Source organism: Saimiri boliviensis, chromosome 11, assembly GCF_048565385.1.
Source record: "Saimiri boliviensis isolate mSaiBol1 chromosome 11, mSaiBol1.pri, whole genome shotgun sequence".
NCBI classification, from domain to species: domain Eukaryota; kingdom Metazoa; phylum Chordata; class Mammalia; order Primates; family Cebidae; genus Saimiri; species Saimiri boliviensis.
This window is the reverse complement of record NC_133459.1, coordinates 113621694-113641056: the sequence shown is the minus strand read 5'-3', so window position 1 is coordinate 113641056 and position 19363 is coordinate 113621694. Positions and strand designations below refer to the sequence as shown.

Below are 19363 nucleotides of genomic sequence, written 5' to 3'. Positions count from 1 at the left end.
TAAATTCATTATATTTATATATGTAGAAAATAACAAGCCTTTTCTATAAAGAGAACTATGGCACAATCCCTAAGATTTAGCATTAAGTGACTAAACAGTGTACATAAAAGTGTATAGTATACCATCATCATTTAAATAAAAGGATATAGATACATATGTTATGCATGATATGTATGAAATATATACATCTTATACATTATATACATATTATTTATTCCATGGCATCCAGTGAGACTTCTCTAATCACATTCTGCATTGTCGTTTTTTATTTCTGAGACCTTCACTAGAAGCCCAGGCTCTCCTGCGTCAATTAGCACCTGTTCTGTGTTTCTGTAGTTTTAGGTGAAATTTCAAGCCATTGCTTAGTGGCTTTCATCAGGAGACATCTGCTAAGCCTTAGCTACAGGGAATGAAATATTTTGCCATACTGAGAAGTGTCCCTTTCAACAACTCAGAGGCTAGAATCTATGCAAGAAAGCTCTCTCACATCGCTCTTCAAAACCTGAAGAAATCCTTCAGGGCGATAACACAGGCATCTGTAGATGCTGAGGGGTATTTGGCTGTTTACCCTCAAAGTTGTGATCTCCACTTGACTTACTCATTATTATGCGTCCTAGAGAGTTTGAGGGGGTGTGGCTAGAGTTGCCTCAGGTGTCTGAAGGGTAAAGATATGCTATCACCTGCTTCTGCTGAAAACTTAAAGGATTATGTCACCTTCTGTGGCTAGACTCATATTTCACTCTCACAATCATCTAATGATTGGGAGAGGCAGGGGAAATAATGGTTCACGTAAAGCCTTGGAGGGAGGTGGGAGTTGAAAGCACAAAGATCTTGGACAGGGCATGAAGTTAGGGTAAACCTTGTTCATGCCACTCACTCATGCTGTGGCTCTACTTGTACCTAGAGTTGAAACAGCTCCAGAATTTCTAACTGGGAAGGGCTTCATGCAGCCATCTGCAGAAAGTGGATGGAGAGATGAGCTTGTGCTAAAACCACAATGCATAACAAGCTTAATGTTTTCACTTGTTTTTATATTTATTTTTGTATTTATGTTAAATTGCTAGAAGATGTATTATCCTGGCCAGCACACAACTGTTATTAAGATTGGGAAATTGTCTGGGGGCATAAGGCACCTGAGAGGTCGTAGGAAGGATAAAAACCACTACCCAGCCACACTGGCATGTCCACTAGGCAGTACGGCTTGCACAAGCATACGAGTAGAAATAGATCAGAGCACAGCTGGCAGCAAGAGCTGCCACTTCTGAGGCAGCTGCCAGGTCACTGCACCTGCCAGGTACAGGTAACTTGTTCTTCAAATGGAAATTTTCATCCTCAAGTGTAGAGCAGCCATAATGTCCCTTGATGTTATATCTAGAACAATATAGTTGAACCCTCAAAAGAGAGCAGAAATAGGAGATGGAGTGACCACATTTACTGACGTTGCTTCAACTAGATAAAATGTATCTCACTGTGTCCACATACACCGAAAATTCTTTTCTATATAATTCTCAGCTTTAATTTGCTTTAATGCAGCATACTAATTTATATATCAAATTTATATATCAGCTGTTTTTAATTCTCCCATTTAGCAGGTAATAATTCACTGCATCAGATCAGCGGCTACTTCCTATCCATTGATTTGCTGAGGTTCAAAAACAGCTGACGTCATAATCCCTAAAATGAAAATGAAGCTTGTCAGTGTCTTAGGCTGGATTCCCCAAAAGCAGAGCTAGTGACAAGGATTTGAGCAGAAGTCGTTAATTTGGGTAGCAATCTTAGGAATTCCCCGCAGAGAAATAGGGAAATGAATCGTAGAACGGGGGTGGGCAGGAGGGGGAGCCAATGACGTGTGCATAATAGCCGACTGGCAGTTGAGACTCAGCCCGACTGGGCACTCCGAGAGACAGTGCAGAGCATGCCTCCTGCTAAGGGGCAAGGAGGCTGGGCTTTTTATCCCCTAACCCTCATCTGTCATGGGCTATAGTCTGCCCTCCGAGGCACTTCCTACCTGTCAAGATAAAACCCCAAGTTGGAGAGTAACAGTATCTTGCAGTAGACACCATTGACAGGTGATGGAACAGTGGGAGCTGAACGGATATGGGCAGGCCACAACAGCATCTGCCATAGGGTCTCAGAATGGTCCAGCTGTTGTCAGCCCAATGACCCCAGAAGTGCAGCCCAGAAGAGAGTGGGTTAAGCAGCATTTAAAACTTCTGGGCCACAATTGTTGCTTCCCCTCCATCTGACCAGATGGGGAGCTATTTCTATAACATTCCTTTATATCCTCTTGATGCTAAAGATTAAAAAAAAAATTTTAAATTAAATGTCAATTGGCTTCAACTATGTGTGTCCAATCTCATTTTCTCATTGACAGTTTGGGTGTGGTGGGGGCACATATTATACCTGGGTACCTGAAAATGGGCTCTGGGGGAAAGCAGGCCAGTAACAAACCCTCATCCAAAAATGAAGCTTAGAGTTCACAAGACTTAGCCAGAAGGGTATGCAGGACTTAAAGCCCAACTATATACAAAATCAAAAGCTAAGGATGTCAGTTAAGATCAGTAAGGTCACTAAAGCCAATAGGTCAAAGGGCAGACATAAAACTAGCTGCCTCAATCAAAGTAAAGTTAGATGCTACAACAAATAAACCCCCAATTCTCTGTGGTATAATGCAGGAACTATTTCTCCTTCATGTAAAATCCACTACTCTTTCCACATATGACTCATGTTCCTTACTGTCTGTGGCTTCATCATCTACAAGTGGCTTGGATCTGCTGGATCCTCTAACTCTGGCTGACAGATCAGAAAAATAGAGGGTGAAAGACTAAGTGTGAAAGTATTACATGACAGGTGTGGCAATGGCATGCGCTGCTTTGGCCCGCAAACCACTGGCAATAACTCAGTCACACTTCCCTCGTGTGAATGCACGGGGACTGGGAAATAAAGCTCCCTATTTAGAAGGAACTTCCCAGGAAACTCTCTCTCCTACGGAAGAGGAGCACGCCTCTGGTAAACAGTTCGCCATCTCTACCGCATAAGCCAAATCTAAACAGCTCAATAAGACAGGCATTACTGGAAGAGGAGCTCAGCAAGCTTGGACAAAATGGACCATGGGCCAATTCTGAAGCCAGCCAGAGACCAGATGCCCCTGGCAGACTCATCCCTTCCAGTTAGGGCAAGATCCAGTTGATTAAGATACTGGGGAGGAATGAGCAATGTGGGAAAACTGATCACTCGGAGAAAAAAAAATCCCAGCATGAAACCCAGGATGTTTTCCCCCTCCATTCTTCTCATCCAAAGATGGGCTGCCTGGGACAAAATTCAATCCAAATTTGAATTCTACTTAATATCACCAATAGAATTTTTCACTGGCCTTGTTCTGCATTCCGTGATAAAAGCAGCACACAATTATTTTCGATTGGACCAATGAGATTGTGCTGAGAAGTCTCTGAAGACTGTCTGCTGAGTGCCAGTTGTTAATGAATCCCATTTGTCTTTCTTGATTAAGTCTGCTATTACCCCCGTTTAGTCCTGTCACCAACCCTTTAGCAAGAATTTTCATATCACTGTTTAGATGAGAAATTAGCCTATAAGAGCAGCACTCATCAATCAGGAGACAGTTTATTTAATACAGTTTACAGTTTATGAGTTCAAAAACTGTAGCCTCATACATTAGAAATGGATCACTGTCCTAGACAGACAATCAGGGGGTTCAGTTCACTTGACAGGCATGGAGAAATGACTTTGAATGTGAGATTTGCACTTAGGGAAGGGCTGCAGTATCAGACGCCTGCAGCAGAGTATCAGGAGGCTTTCACTTCTGATTAGGAAATTCCCTTTGGTTTAAGCAAGTGCTTCATTTTAATACTTACTCATGCCTCCCTACAACACTGTGACCAGAAAATTTCAAATGAAATTTTAGAATGAACTCATTTCTTTGTGATATCAAATCTTTTTTCTGGATTGCTATATCGTTACAACGGTAAGTGAATAATATTTATCTGCTTCTTGAAATCATAAAGAGCACGATGTCCGTGAAAATCTTACTTTTGCAAAGAGCAGGGGCATTTCCATTCAGTCACCGAATGGAAAGAATTGCAGAAAAAAAACCCGGAGCTTTGGCATTAGCTATATGGTTATAGGGCCATACAAAATGGATGATTTGGGCCTCCAAGAGAATTTTAGGAAGCCCAAATTGGCAGATTTTGTTGGTTATTTGATTTTATCAAAGATTGTGGCTATTTTAAGTATTCTATTTCACATTATAAAGTATTGAACAAGCTAGACCTTTGGAACTTCTTTCCATAATATTATTTCATTTGGGGCTAACATTTTAAATTCATTTTACCTATGACTCACTTTATTTTCCAAATCAATACTTTACCGACACAGTGTCATTTGTATATGGTTAAGTTTAGAGAGGCAATAATTAGCAGACATTTACTAGGCACCCTCAACTCTGTCTCCCACTTGGCCTTAAATAGTACATATTTTTTCTCAACTTTTTAATTTCAGAGGGTACATGTACATGTTTGCTACATGGATAAATTGTGTGTCCCTGAGGGTTTGTAATACAAATGAGCCTGTCACCCAGGTAGTGAGCATAGTACCCGACAGGTGGTTTTTCGATCCTTGCTCCTCTCCTTGCCTTCCCCTCTAGTAGGCTCCAGTGTTGTTTCCATCTTTATGTCCATGACTATTCAATATTGATCTCCTACTTATAAAGGAGAATGTGCAGTATTTGGTTTTCTATTCCTGCATTAAATTTTAAATCTGAGGCCGGGCTCAGTGGCTCATGCCTATAATCCCAGCACTTTGGGAGGCCAAGAGGGTGGGTCACTTGAAGTCAGGCATTCAAGACCAGCCTCGCCAACATGGTAAAACCCCGTCTCTACTAAAACTACACAAATTAGCTGGGCTTTGTGGCACACACCTGCAATCCCAGATAACTGGAAGGCTGAGACAGGAGAATGGCTTGAAGCCAGGAGGCAGAGGTTGCAGTGAGCCGAGATCATGCCACTGCACTCCAGCCTGGGTGACATGAGGGAAACTCTATTTAAAAAAAAATAAATAAATAAATCTGAGAAGGAGATTGCCTTACAAAAACTTACGTGTCAGAGAACACTAAAGCTATCAGAACATACCAACTTTGCCGTTACAATCACTCCTTCGTAACTATTTATAGGAAACATAAAACTTCAACTTCTGCAATCTTTTTTGAAATTCTTAAGGTCTTATATGATATTGATTGCTGTTTTAAAGAATAGTACAATTTTCAGGCTGGGCGTGGTGGCTCATGCCTGTAACCCAGCAATTTGGGATGCTGAGGCGGGCAGATCACAAGATCATGATTTCGAGGTCAGCCTGGCCAACATGGTGAAACCCTATATCTACTAAAGACACAAAAAATTAGCCAGGCATGGTGGCATATGCCTGTAATCCCAGCTACTCAGGAGGCTGAGGCAGGAAATTGCTTGAACCCAGGAGGCAGAGGTTACAGTGAGCCGAGATCACTCCATTGCACTCCAGCCTGGGCAACAAGGCAAGACTCCATCTCAAAAAAAAAAAAAAAAGAGGAGTACAATTTTCTTTTCAGACTAATATCTTTTATTTCTAGACTGAAGTATGTTATGCCAAAGTGATGCATTGTAGATGTCAGTTAAGAATTATTTCAATATTATTGACTACAGAAAGAACTGTTGGATTTGCAAAATGACCCGCCTCTTGGGATGACTTTAAATGAAAAGAGTGTTCAAAATTCAATTACACAGCCATGTTTACTGGTGAAAATATTCCTGTTCATCCTCATATTTATAGCAATGGTCATATCTGTTTATCCATTCTAACAGAAGACTGGTCCCCAACGCTCCCAGTTCAATCAGTTAGTCTTATTATTATTAGCATGCTTTCCAGCTGTAAAGAAAAGAGACGACCACCAGATGATTCTTTTTATGTACGAATATGTAACAAGAATCCAAAGAAAACAAAATGGTGGTATCACAATGACACTTGTTGATGCCATTGTTATCATCCTCCTAGCAGAAGACAGTCCTACTGAGAGGATGAACACTTTGATCATTCAGACTTTGAACTTTAACTTTTGACCAGAAGTGACCTATAGGCAATGAAGACTAATTCCTTTTATTGAATTTTTCCTTGTGTGCATTCTGGGCACGTGTGATCACTGGTTCAGTCTAAGCAACTGACATGCTTTTATTAGTCATACAGTTTTAACAACAAATATAATTCCATGTTTTATTTTTACTTTTTTAAGGTTTTGAAAAAGCTCTAGGTCCTCATGTATTGTGCAATACAATGACTCCTTGGTGGTTTTGGTACGTTCACTGCCGGCAATGGACGTTGTAACAGGAAAAGTTTTCAATAATTCCTGTCACTCAATGATTAATGCATGATAGGGCCTATGAAATGAACTTATCAGTTATAGTGGTAATATAAATAAAGTGAAGGATCCAACATTGCTTTAAAAGTCATTCCAACTGTTTGTAGTTGGATTCTATGCACTGTGATGCAAAGGTTAACAGCATGAATTACGTGCATCTTTAAAGGACTGTAATGAAAGATCTTTGCATATTTATTTGTTTATATCTGCTGTCAAGTTGTTTTGACATGGAAGATTTACAAGTAACATTGGCAGAGAGGTAGAGTATGTTATCCTCATGGTGAAAATAAATTCATTTGTTGTATATAGTTCCTCAATCTTTGAAATAAAGGTATGAATGAAAAAGGGTCTGAGTGTTTTAATCAAGGCTTTATTTTGGAAGAAAAATGGCAGTGATGAATAAATTGCTACAGGCCATAATTTGGGATTGTTATCTGTACATTAAAGATCTTTTCCGCGGGCGCGGTGGCTCAAGCCTGTAATCTCAGCACTTTGGGAGGCCAAGGCGGGTGGATCACGAGGTCGAGAGATCGAGACCATCCTGGTCAACATGGTGAAACCCCGTCTCTACTAAAAATACAAAAAATCAGCTGGGCATGGTGGCGTGTGCCTGTAATCCCAGCTACTCAGGAGGCTGAGGCAGGAGAATTGCCTGAGCCCAGGAGGCGGAGGTTGCGGTGAGCCGAGATCGCGCCATTGCACTCCAGCCTGGGTAACGAGAGCGAAACTCCGTCTCAAAAAAAAAAGAAAGAAAGAAAAAAAAAAAAAGATCTTTTCCAAGTAGATTATACTCTGTTAACTTCCTGCTAGCCAGCAGCATGAGCCCTACTGCCTAAACACTATTTCATTTATTTATGTTTGGAAAACCCCTAAACATTATCGTTTGCAATCTTGTTTCTTTTGTTATAAGTCAAGTTTGAATGTTACAATACTTTTGTTGAAAAACTTCTGTTAAGTTTTTTCTTGTAAATTTTCTTTACTTGTAAGTATCATCTTGTCCTTTAATCCTGTACCCTAAAATAGGAAATACATTTTTGACAGAGGCTTACTGTTTTAACAAAAGAGTGTGGACATTTTTATTTTAAAATTTAGGCAAAAATCTCTGTCAAATGGTATGTTTGCTTATTTGTCTTATACAGCCATGTAGTTTTTCCTGGAGGGATTGTTTTGCTGTTGTTGAAAAGAACTTGCTTACAGATAGATAAAATTTTCTATAGAAAAATAACTGTTGAAGGGTCCAATTCTCAGTACCACGTGAGTTAATGATACTACAACTAAGTTCTTTTTAAAAGTGATCAATGTATTTTATAAATTTTCACATATGCAAAATCTGTTTCTACTACAATGTTATTTTTAGTAATGCCTTGTTGTTGCACTGTTTTTGAAATATCCTGTAGTGAATATATAAATCAATTTGGGCTTAAAACTAAAAGCCAATTGGCTGAAAGGTTTGAAAATGTACCCCAGTAAAACTATTCACTCGATAATTGGTAAATAATATCTTAAAATTGTTTTTAATCTGTATAAATGATATTTTGTAGCTTTGTACATTTTGTTGATTAAGGGCATATAATTTTACACTCTGGAAGTATAGTAGCTGAACTCAGGGGTGGGCAGACTTCAAAAGTATGTCTGCTATAGAAATAACTTGGAAAAAAAAAGCAAAACAAAACCGTGTCCAGCCACTAAATTGTGGACACTGTTTATATATTGCTAGTTAACAAAAGTGGTAAACTTTTAAAAAATTATAGAACATTTCTGTTCTATCTTGACTAGGTATATGTAAGTTCTCACAGTGATCTCTGTCAGTTTTATTAGTTGGCCTGTTTAACCCAGACAAAAAGTTTTTGAATTACTCATAGTTTTAAACTGCTTTTAATATGAAAATTGCAGCTGTAAATTGTGTGTTTTCATATTTTACATAACTGCTCTACACAACTGTTTGACTTGATCTTCTTCTGGGGATTAGGGAGAAATCTTTCCATATTGCTGGTCTTCTTACTAAAATTCTTTTATAAAGAAATGACCACTCTCTCTACATATACATATCATAAAGTAAACTAAAATGAAACAAAGGAAATTAGAGGAAAATGAAATAATTTCGGTACATCTTATGGTTTAAAGAGAGGAAAATAAGATGAAATGTCCTAAAATATAGGAGCATAAATATTCAAAATTCATAATCAGATTAATAAGACTCTTTTGAATTTAGGAAACATTGAAAACTTCTTGTGCTTAGATTTAATTTGTATGTAAGTTACATTATTAAAAGTCATAAGGCATTTATCTGAGTCATTGCTTTACAGAGGGCAATTAATGAATGACTTGTGATAATACAAAGGATATTTCTCTGTAATATATTGTTAAAAGACAACCAGAGCATCAAGAAAATGTATATAGAAATATGCGACTTCCCTCCTTTTTGCATTCCCTGTGGGGCACTATTTGCTACATAGGCCTACAGAATTAGACTTTTCATACTTTGAAGATAATGTACACTCTTATTTATTTACTCATTTGTTTATTTATGTTTAGGCTATTCTTCTTGTTTGCCAAATTATATTAAGATGGTGATACATTCACTTCCTTATTTATGCACGCTTAGATCATGAACATGGTGCCCTTACAATTTTTTTTTTTTGTCAAGTAGGGATTAATATCATAGGTTTTAAAGAGAAGAATTGTTTTCAGTTTTTAAGATTTTTTTTAAAAAATACATCTTATGGTTGTTCTCTTAAGTAATTAATATTTACTTCTGAAGGACTTACTTGTAATATGTAATTTATCATATTAGCCAGCAGGGAAATAAAGCATTTTTAATCTCCAGAAGAAAGTGCTTTTATATAGTCAACAGCTCACCTGGAAAAAGATTTTAATCCTTGTTGTTTTGACTAGGAATATCAATATTTGGTATAAAGTAACTAGAATCATTTATTACTTTTTCCCTTATGAAATTTTAAATATATGCAAATATATATATCATTAGATTCCTGTGGTGGATAATAATTTCTTCAGATTCTGAAACAGGTGTCTAGTGACTGCTTAATTGTTTCCAAATTGCATCAAAGATGAATTGGTAAATAATGGAAATGAGCAGTGATATGAAAATGGTTATGTAACTACATATTGCTTGTTTCTGGTAATCAAGTCTTATTTTTGAAAAGCCTATTGTTTTTGAGAATAGAGATATTTAAAACTTGTTACAGCTTCTTCCTAAACATAGAAAAGAAGAAGAGGCACTGTGTGTTCAACAATTTTTTAAAATAAAGCATTCAGTGTCACAAAAAAAGAATGATTTCAGTCTTTATTTAAATTGCTTTAGTTGTTGATATATATGCTTATTGTAAAGAGGAAATCAAATGACACAGAAGTGTGAGAAGTAAAAAGCTAGTCTCTTTACCAACTCCTCTTACCCACTTACCAAGTGTAAGCAGTTTTAAGGTTGATGTGTATCCTTTCAACCACTTCTTTGCATGCCTAAACACTATTTTTAATGCTTAGCAAAAAATGGGATGATGTAACACATGATGTCCTATCACTTGCTTTATTTGTACAACGTATATCATGAACAATCTTTCATTTCAATATATTCATATAAATCATGTTCTTCTTATTGACTGCTAAATGGATGTACATACTTTACTAAGCTAATTCTCTATGGAAAGGCGTTTAGGTGGTCTCCAGCATTTTTGGCTAAAGCAAAACTGCATTAGTCACTTTTGAAATTTTTACCTTGACCATTTGTGTGCAGTTAAGATTTGTGGAATAATAGGCTATGTGTTTGTAAACTTTAAGTATTATTGACAAATTTCTGCCCAAGATAAAATAGAACTTAACATCTTGTAAAATTCTGCTTTTTCCAAGCTGATGTTCAAGATGAATTTATCTAACTCATACTTGATGTAGATTGAACTGCAGCATGAAACAAAAATATAAGTTAAAAACACGTATTAATTCAGTGGCTTCTATTTTTCCACCATGCCATACTAAAATATTCTATAGCTATATGAATCTAAGAATAATTCATATCAAGATTTCAAGAGATTGAACAATGTTCACAATACTTTGGAAAATGCAAAGAAGCAAATCAAAGAGCATATTCAGTTTTGAACCTACCTATCTGTTACTATCAGGATAAGTTAAACTATGTTGCAAAATAAATTAACCTGGAAATTTTATTTGCCTAACACAATGATTAATTTTTGAATCATACTCTATGCATGTTTCAGGTTAGCAAGGGTCTCTGCTCTGCATAGTCCTTTGGAGACTTGGAGACTCAGGATTACACAACCTCATCTTTTAGTTGCACCTTCTAGAATATATAGTTTCCTCAGTCACTGTGGCGGGAGAAGAGTGACTAGTGAATTGTGCATGGACATGTTTGGTTCCATAACATAAGCTTAAAATAAAATAAGCTTACATTTTCTTTAGTAAAAAATTCTAACTCTGAAGCCTCCTGGCCAGGGGCTGTTGTCTTTAGCAGTCCTACCTTCATGCCTGCGGTGGGTCATCAGTATTTCTGATATTAATGCTGAAACTTTTCACTGTGCAAAAATGGAAACTGAATTGGCCGTCTTCTTTGGCTGGTCCTATTCTTTTATTATGATGCTTTAAGTTCTGGGGTACATGTGCAGAATGTGCAGGTTTGTCCCATAGGTATACACGTGCCATGGTGGCTTGTTAATCCATCCCCCTGTCATCTACATTAGGTATTTCTCCTAATTCTGTCTGTCTCCTAGCCCCCACCCCCCAACAGGCTCCTATGTGTGATGCTCCCCACCCTGCGTCCATGTGTTCTCACTGTTCGACACCCACTTATGAATGAGAACATGCACCCTTCCGGGACGAAGCTACCAGAGGAAGGAAAGGCCAGCCATCTTTGCTGTTCTGGATGGTCCTATTCTTGTCTCTTGCTACCACCATTACTGACCTCAGTCAATTGACCTAGGCCTCTAGTCATTTATCTAGAAATGAGAGACTATTTGCCCTCTTTCAAAATCACATTCAGAAAGGCTTTTTTATAGCAACCTAGTTAATGTCATTATTTAGAAATAAAGCACTGTCAGTTCAATTCAAAGGATAACTTGGCTAATAGAGAATTCCAGCCACATTCCCTTCCAAAGTTCTGTGATCTGCAGATAAGCCTACAAGCCACCCCAGCCCTTATGGTGAGTTCTCTGTTAGGGCTATTACTCACTCTGTTCTCTAACGTTAATTAGTTTGACAGACAACCTCAAAGGAACAAATAGAAGCAATGTACCTGTCCCTTTCCCTGAATACTAGTAGATATAAGTGAAAGAGCACAGACTCCCACCATCCTACATCCTCCGAAGACCAAGTGGTTAAACATATTTTTGTTAATATAAAAAAAAAAAAAACTCCCTTATTATCTTTTTCTCTCATTAACACTGTTTTCTGCACATATCCAGAACCTGACCACTGTTACTATGAATGGAAATCTTTAGACAGTATTTCATAAGCATCTTCATTGTATCCAAACAGAGACAGAATACTATAATATTTTGGGTCAAAAATATGAAAATTCAAAAATTAAATAAATAAAAATTTAAAAGTAAGAAATTGATAAAATTTTGATTGGTGAGTTTCAAATAACCATAAGAATTATTTTTCATTTTTAACATCTCTTCGATTTTATGTTTAAAAATTGCACCCCTGCCTGATCTCTATTGTTCCTCGTATATCCTGTTACAATATGTTGGATAACTGGTTTTTTAAAAAACTTTCCTAATTTATTTGATACATTTCAAAGTCAGAAGTGAGCATAAAATTCATACTCAGATTTGGTCAAATAATTTTTGCGGTTGTGTAGAGACTTATTGCTATTTAAACAAAAGGAAAAAATGGAAACTCTTTAAAGAGCAAGCAGTAGATTAAAATAAATATGGCTTTTCTCCCAGTAAGAAATCTCTGAAAATTCCTGTTGTAGGCCAGGTTGTGCTGCAGATGTTCAGACTTACCACAGAGATTTCTTAAGATAAATGCCAAAAATTTGGTGTGAAATAAAAAGTGAGATTTATACTCAAACAGCCAAGGATTCCTCATCACCCAGGATTCTGTACGGTTGTATTATTATATTACTCACATCTCCTGAAAATTTATTCAAAAACAATTCTTAGAAGATATTAGAGGTTTCATTCAGTGCTTGGCATTAAACTACTGAAAAAAATACCAAAAATTGTGAGTGCTGCCTTCAAGAAGCTCACACTTGTTTAGAAACAACCACAGTGAACTGGTTTAAAAAACAAAAATAAAAAAGTAAAAGGAATAGGTCTCCCAAGAATAAGTCTTGACCTTTTCAATACTACTTCCATGGCAGATGTTCCTTCCAGCTGTGAATGTTGGTATTGATCATTATGAGAACACGACACTGAATATAGGTCAGTGGCAGGATCTGTTGCCACATCAGGAGATAAATGACTTGCCGGACAGGATCTGATCGAGGTAGAATGGATTGTGAAAACTCTCATGCTGGGCTGCACATAAGGTTTTGAAACTAGAGAGCAGATAAAACAAGGCAGGCAAAGAGACAGGGCAAAGAGCAGGGATTACAGAGCGCACGTAGCAGGTGAGGCAAGCACACAATACAGTTTCCTGACAGCAGCTAGATTTCCAGTGGGGCCCGGGGACCCACTGATCTTTCTCACTGATTTCTTCATTAGGTGGAAAAAAATGTGGGTTAAGCTTTAAGACTTCAAATTTGTTCAGATACTAGACATGGAATATTCAGACCATAGATTCTTAACCAAGGTACAAACTCTGGTCATTGAGGCAGTCACTTTGGTTTCACCAGTCTTTTTCGTCTTTCGCTGTAGGAACTTCCAATTGCTTCCTAAAGCCAAAGCTGACAAGTTCTGGCCATGAACCTTTCATGCTAAAACACCCCAGAATAGGGACAAGCACAATAGATGAAAAGTCAGAAATCTTGGGTGCTAATTTTCCTTCTGTTTATAATTAGCAGTATAACCTAACCAACATCACTTAACATCTTTGGGCCTCAGTTTTCTCATCTTTAAAATGAGAGACTGAGACTATCCCAGTTCTAATATTTCTGCTCTTTTTTGTGGTTCTATTTTACCTATTTCACCTGTCAGCAAATAAAAAGCAAATTTTACTTGCTGGTACTGATGCATTTTTACTACTTACATTTCGTGAATATTTGATAGTGAATGGATTGGAAAAATGACAATTGTAGATTTGTTCTTGGAGTTATTGGAATATCATCACTAAATCTACAGCTCTTACCAAAGCAAATCATGACAATTACTTCTAAGTCTTCCTTTTGGAGTCTCTCACAACCAAACACATTTTTGTTTAATAGAAAACAAGTACATTTTAATTGCCTGAGCTAGAGTCTTCTATTTTGTTTTATGTCTGCAGTCAGAACCAGACCCTTGTGGATAATGTTAAAAGACGGATATTCTTTTCCCTGAGCTTTCTTCTTTTTTGTGTAAATTATAACTGTTGCTTCGGGGATTGGGCATTTGGACAAGCAATAAAATAATCAGCATTTTAATGCTGTTTTGTGGCAACCCAGGACTCTTTGAATTAGTGGCTAGATTAACCATTCACAGGTGTAAGCATTCCATTCGTAGCTAGCTTTAATAGTCTTGGTCATTGGGGGAATAAATTCTCTTGGTTGGGTTGAAGGCTTTTCAAAATAATTTCTTGAATGTGAATAAGTGACTCCAGCACTCCTACCTAGGTTTTCTTTATTTTTTTTTTTAATTTTTATTTTTTTTATTGTACTTTAGGTTCTGGGGTACATGTGCAGATCATGCAGGGTTGTTGCATAGGTACACACATGGCAATGTGGTTTGCTGCCGCCATCCCTCTGTCATTCACATCTGGCATTTCTCCCCACGTTATCCTTCTCCGACCTCCCCGTTCCCCCTGTGCTGTCCCTCCCTTGGCCCCCTCAACAGACCCCAGTATGTGATTCTCCCCTCCGTGTCCATATGCTCTCATTGTTGAACACCCACCTATGAGTGAGAACATGCGGTGTTTGATTTTCTGCTCTTGTGTCAGTTTGCTGAGAATGATGGTTTCCAGGTTCATCCATGTCCCTACAAAGGACACGAACTCATCCTTTCTTATGGCTGCATAGTATTTCATGGCGTATATGTGCCACATTTTCCTTGTCTAGTCTATCGTCAATGGGCATTTGGGTTGGTTCCAGGTCTTTGCTACTGTAAACAGTGCTGCTATAAACATACATGTGCATGTGTCCTTATAATAGAATTATTTATAAGCCTTTGGGTATATACCCAGTAATGGGATTGCTGGGTCAAATGAAATTTCTATTTCTAGATCCTCAAGGAAGTGCCACACTGTCTTCCATAATGGTTGAACTAGTTTACACTTCCACCAACAGTGTAAATGTAGGTTTCCTTTAATTCTAATGCTATTTCTACTCTCTTCAAAATAATAGTAGAAAAGTGAATCATTTATCATCTTTATCATAAAAGAACTATTCCAACCACAAATCATTTAGCTGCATTTGCCAAATTGTGTGTGAGTGTTTATGTATTTTTCTAACTAGTCTTAAGTCTGTTTTTACCATAAAACTTTCCAGGCAGGTGTTAAAAACCATATTTCAAGAAAACTACCTTCAGAAATACCTGCAAACACATCATATAGCTGATTCAAACAACAAATATCTTGGGTTTGGTTTTGGTCACTGTTTTGAGTTTCAAATCAAATCTCCAATAAGCCAGTCTCCAGCTCAACGTTAAGTTGATTCGTTCCTTTCCATCTCTCTTTTGTCTTAATTATTTTAAATCTATTCTGCCACTTTAACATTTCAAACTCAACCGCTTTATGACTGTGAAATATTGTCACAATATATTATGCTAATGGGCCTAATTAATTCCCAGGGAAACTTTCCTGTGTGCTGTGATATGTGTATGATAAAGCCACCAGTTCTCAATGGTGAGAATTTGATGTTTCAGATTTGATGTTTATAACTGCTGCTGTATAATTCGTTTTCTTATGTCAGAAAGCTAGTGAGCATATTTTAATGGCCCCATTGGGTCTTTGTTCTTCATCAAATTGCTATTTACTATATTGTATGACCTGCTTACCATCCAGGCAAATATAAGAGACTCCGTAATTAATTATTATAGCTATGAGACTGTCTGGAGAAGAAATGACTATTGAGAGTTAAAAAAATCCTAGTGAAGTACCCTGCTCATTCTGATTTCCCACTTTAAGGGACTCAAAATGCAGAAATTTTTGGAAAGATATAGCAAAGTAGAGAATTCTATGATATTCAATTTGAAACTCTTTATAATATATGCTCTTGGCTGGAAGCAGTGGCTCACACCTCTAATCCCAGCTCTTTGGGAGGCCAAGGCAGGTGTGTCACGAGTTCAAAAGATTGAGACCAGCCTGGCCAACATAGTGAAACCCCATCTCTACTAAAAATACAAAAAATTAGCCAATGTGGTGGTGGGTGCCTGTAATCCCAGCTACTCAGGAAGCTGAGGCAAGAGAATTGCTTGAACTCGGGAGGTGGAGGTTGCCATGAATGGAGATCATGCCACTGCAGTACAGCATGGGTGACAGTGCAAGACCCTGTCTCAAAAAAAAAAAATATATATATATATACACACACACACACACACACGCTTCTTTTTCCCAGATGTATAATCCAAACTGTGATTCTCAGCATTGCCAATTCCTACTGCACTCCAGGAAAGACATCAGATGACTAAGTTTGACAGGGCCAACGATACTTTGAAGAAGAACAAATGCTCCAGTTGGATCTGAGAAGCTGTAGAAAATGGGTAGGATAAATTCTCTCAAGAAGATAACGAGCTCTAGGTCTTCCAAAGAATGCAGCCCAATGTGGCCAAAACCTTACTGGACTGGGTTCCAGGAGATGGTTTGAATCTTGGTTCTAGTATTCAAGAAATACAGACTATTTAATCTTTTTAGCTTCACTTTTCTAAGCTTGACATAACAATATCTATCTCCCAACTTGTTAATGAACCAACAAGCAAAAGCTTAACAATTTATGACACAAAGTAGGCACTTAATGTATGTTACTTCCATTTTCTCCAACAGGCTTTTCAGCTTCTCCACTTCATAGGGTCTTTCCTTTCTTTGCAGAAAGAAGTACAGAAATCCTTAGTAGAATTTCTTTTCTGCACGTTACGTTTTGGCACACAATCAGGCACTGCCTGATAGCAGCACCCCTTTATTTTAGGTGACTATATATTTTCTTCCTGAAAACAAGCTAATTTCTTCGAAGTCGCGGGCTCCATATTATTCTTTTCTTGACTGCCCACCACTCATCCCCACAGTATCTGGCACAGCTTGCTGATAAATACTGGACTAAAAATGTTCCTCACTCTTTTCTCCTCCATTTGATGCTTTTTAGTACTAATGAATGCTTGCAATTATGGCCCACATTAAGTTTAAAAATATATGGCATATCCTTGTATAATCATAAATTGTAGACGATTGAGTCTCACGAAATTAAAACAGCAACCATATATTTGCAAAAAATTGCATCAATACCGTATGGCACAATTAATGACCTATGGAGCAGCCAACCATAGTGGCACAACTAGTACTTCTCAATAGACTTTCTTTTTTACTTTTAATTTTTTTTATTTCAATAGGTTTTTGGGGGATTCGTGGTATTTGTTTACATGAATAAGTTTTTTAGTGGTGATTTCTGAGTTTTGGGGGCACCCATCACCGAACCAATAAACACTGTACCCAATGTGTAGTCTTTTATCCCTTGCCACCCCTACCCTTTCCTCTAAATCCCTAAAATCCAGTGTATTATTTTTATGCCTTTATGTCCTCATAGCTTGGCTCCCACATATGACTGAGAACATACAATGTTTGGTTTTCCTTCCTGAGTTACTTCAATTACAATAATAGTCTCCAATTCCATCCAGGTTGCTGCAAATGCCATTATTTTATTCCTTTTAATGGCTAAGTGATATTTTATGGTATCTATATATACCACATTTTCTTTAATCACTCAATGATCGGTGGTTCCATATTTTTGCACTTGCAATTTGTGCTGCTGTAACCGTGAGTGCCCAAGTATCTTTTTCGTATGACTTTCTCTTGGTAGATACCCAGTAGTGGGATTGCTGGATCAAAAGGTAGATCTACTTTTAGTTCTTTAAGGGATTGCCACACTGTTTTCCACAGTTGTTGTACTAGTTTACACTCCCACCAGCGGTGTAAAAGTATTCCCTTTTCAGCACATCCCTGGCAACATCTATCTATTATTTTTTGGTTTTTTGATTGTGGTCATTCTTGCAGGGGTAAAGTGGTATTGGGTTGTGGTTTTGATTTGCATTTTCCTGATAATTAGTGATGTTGAGCGTTTTTCCATATACTTGTTGGCCATTTGTCTATCTTATTTTGAGAATTGCCTATTCATCTCCTTAGCCCACTTTCTCATGGTATTTTTTTTTCTTGATGATTTATTTGCATTCTTTGTAGATTCCGGATATTAGTTCTTTGTGGGATGCATACATTGTGTAGATTTTCTCCCACTCTGTGGGTTGTCTGTTAACTCTGCTGATTATTTCTTTTGCTGTGCAGAAGCTCTTTAGTTTAATTAAGTCCCATCTATTTATCTTGGTTTTTGTTGCATTTGCTTTTGGGTTCTTGGTTTTACAACGTTATCTTCTAGAATCTTTATGGTTTCAGGTCTTAGATTTAAGCCTTTTATCTATCTTGGGTTGATTTTTGTATAAGGTGAGAGACAAGGATCCAGTTTCATTCTTCTACACATGGCTTGCCAATTATACCGGCATCATTGGTTGAAGAGGGTGTCCTTTTCCCATTTTATGTTTTTGTTTGCTTTGTCAATGATCAGTTGGCTGTAAGTATTCGGCTTTATTTCAGGATTCTGTATTCTGTTACATTGGTCTATGTGCATATTTTTATACCAGTCCCATGCTGTTGTGGTTACTATGACTTTATAATATAGTTTGAATTTGGGTAATGTGATGCCTCCAGATTTGTTCCTTTTGCTTACTCTTGCTTTGCCTATTAGGGCTCTCTTTTGGTTCCGTATGAATTTTAGGGTTGTTTTTTATAGCTCTGTGACAAATGAGTATTTTGATGGGAATTGCACTGAATTTGTAGATTGCTTTTGGCAGTATGGCCATTTTCACAATATTGATTCTACCCATCCATGAGCACAAGATGTATTTCCATTTCTTTGTGTCATCTCTGATTTTTTTCAGCAGTGTTTTGTAGTTTTCCTTATAAAGGTCTTTCATGTCCTTGGTTAGGCATATTCCTAAGCATTTCATTTTTTTGCAGTTATTGTGAAAGGGGTCGAGTTCTTGATGTGATTCTCAGCATGGTCGCTGTTGGTGTATAGCGAACTACTAATTTGTGTACATTCATTTTGTATTCTGAAACTTTGCTGAATTCATTTACCAGTTCCAGGTGCTTTTTGGATTCGTCTTTAGGCTTTTCTAGGTATACAGTCATATCAGCAAACAGTGGCAGTTTGACTTCCTCTTTACAGATTTGGATACCCTTTATTTCTTTTTCTTGTCTAACTGCTCTGGCTAGGACTTCCAGTACTCCGTTAAATAGAAGAGGTGAAAGTGGGCATCCTTGTTCAGTTCTCAGGGGGGATGCTTTTGACTTTTCCCCATTCAGTATAATGTTGTCTGTGGGTCTGTCATAGATGGCTCTTATTACCTTAAGTTATGTCCCTTCCATGCTTGTTTGCTGAGTGTTTTAATCATAAAGTGATGCTGGAATTTGTCGAATGCTTTTTCTGTGTCTGTGGAGATAATCGTGATGTTTTAAAACATTTTGTTTACATGATGTATCATATTTATTGACTTGCATATGTTAAACTATCCCTACATCCCTGGTATGAAACCCACTTGATCATCTTTTTGATGATCTGTTGGATTGATATGTTGTTGGATTCAGTTTGCTAGTATT

General features: G+C 37.4%; 1 pseudogene; it reads left to right on the top strand.

Moving 5' to 3' along the window:
- Window positions 1-1180: 1180 nt before the first annotated feature.
- On the top strand, window positions 1181-6016 carry LOC120360505 (ubiquitin-conjugating enzyme E2 W-like; annotated as a pseudogene).
- Window positions 6017-19363: the final 13347 nt, after the last annotated feature.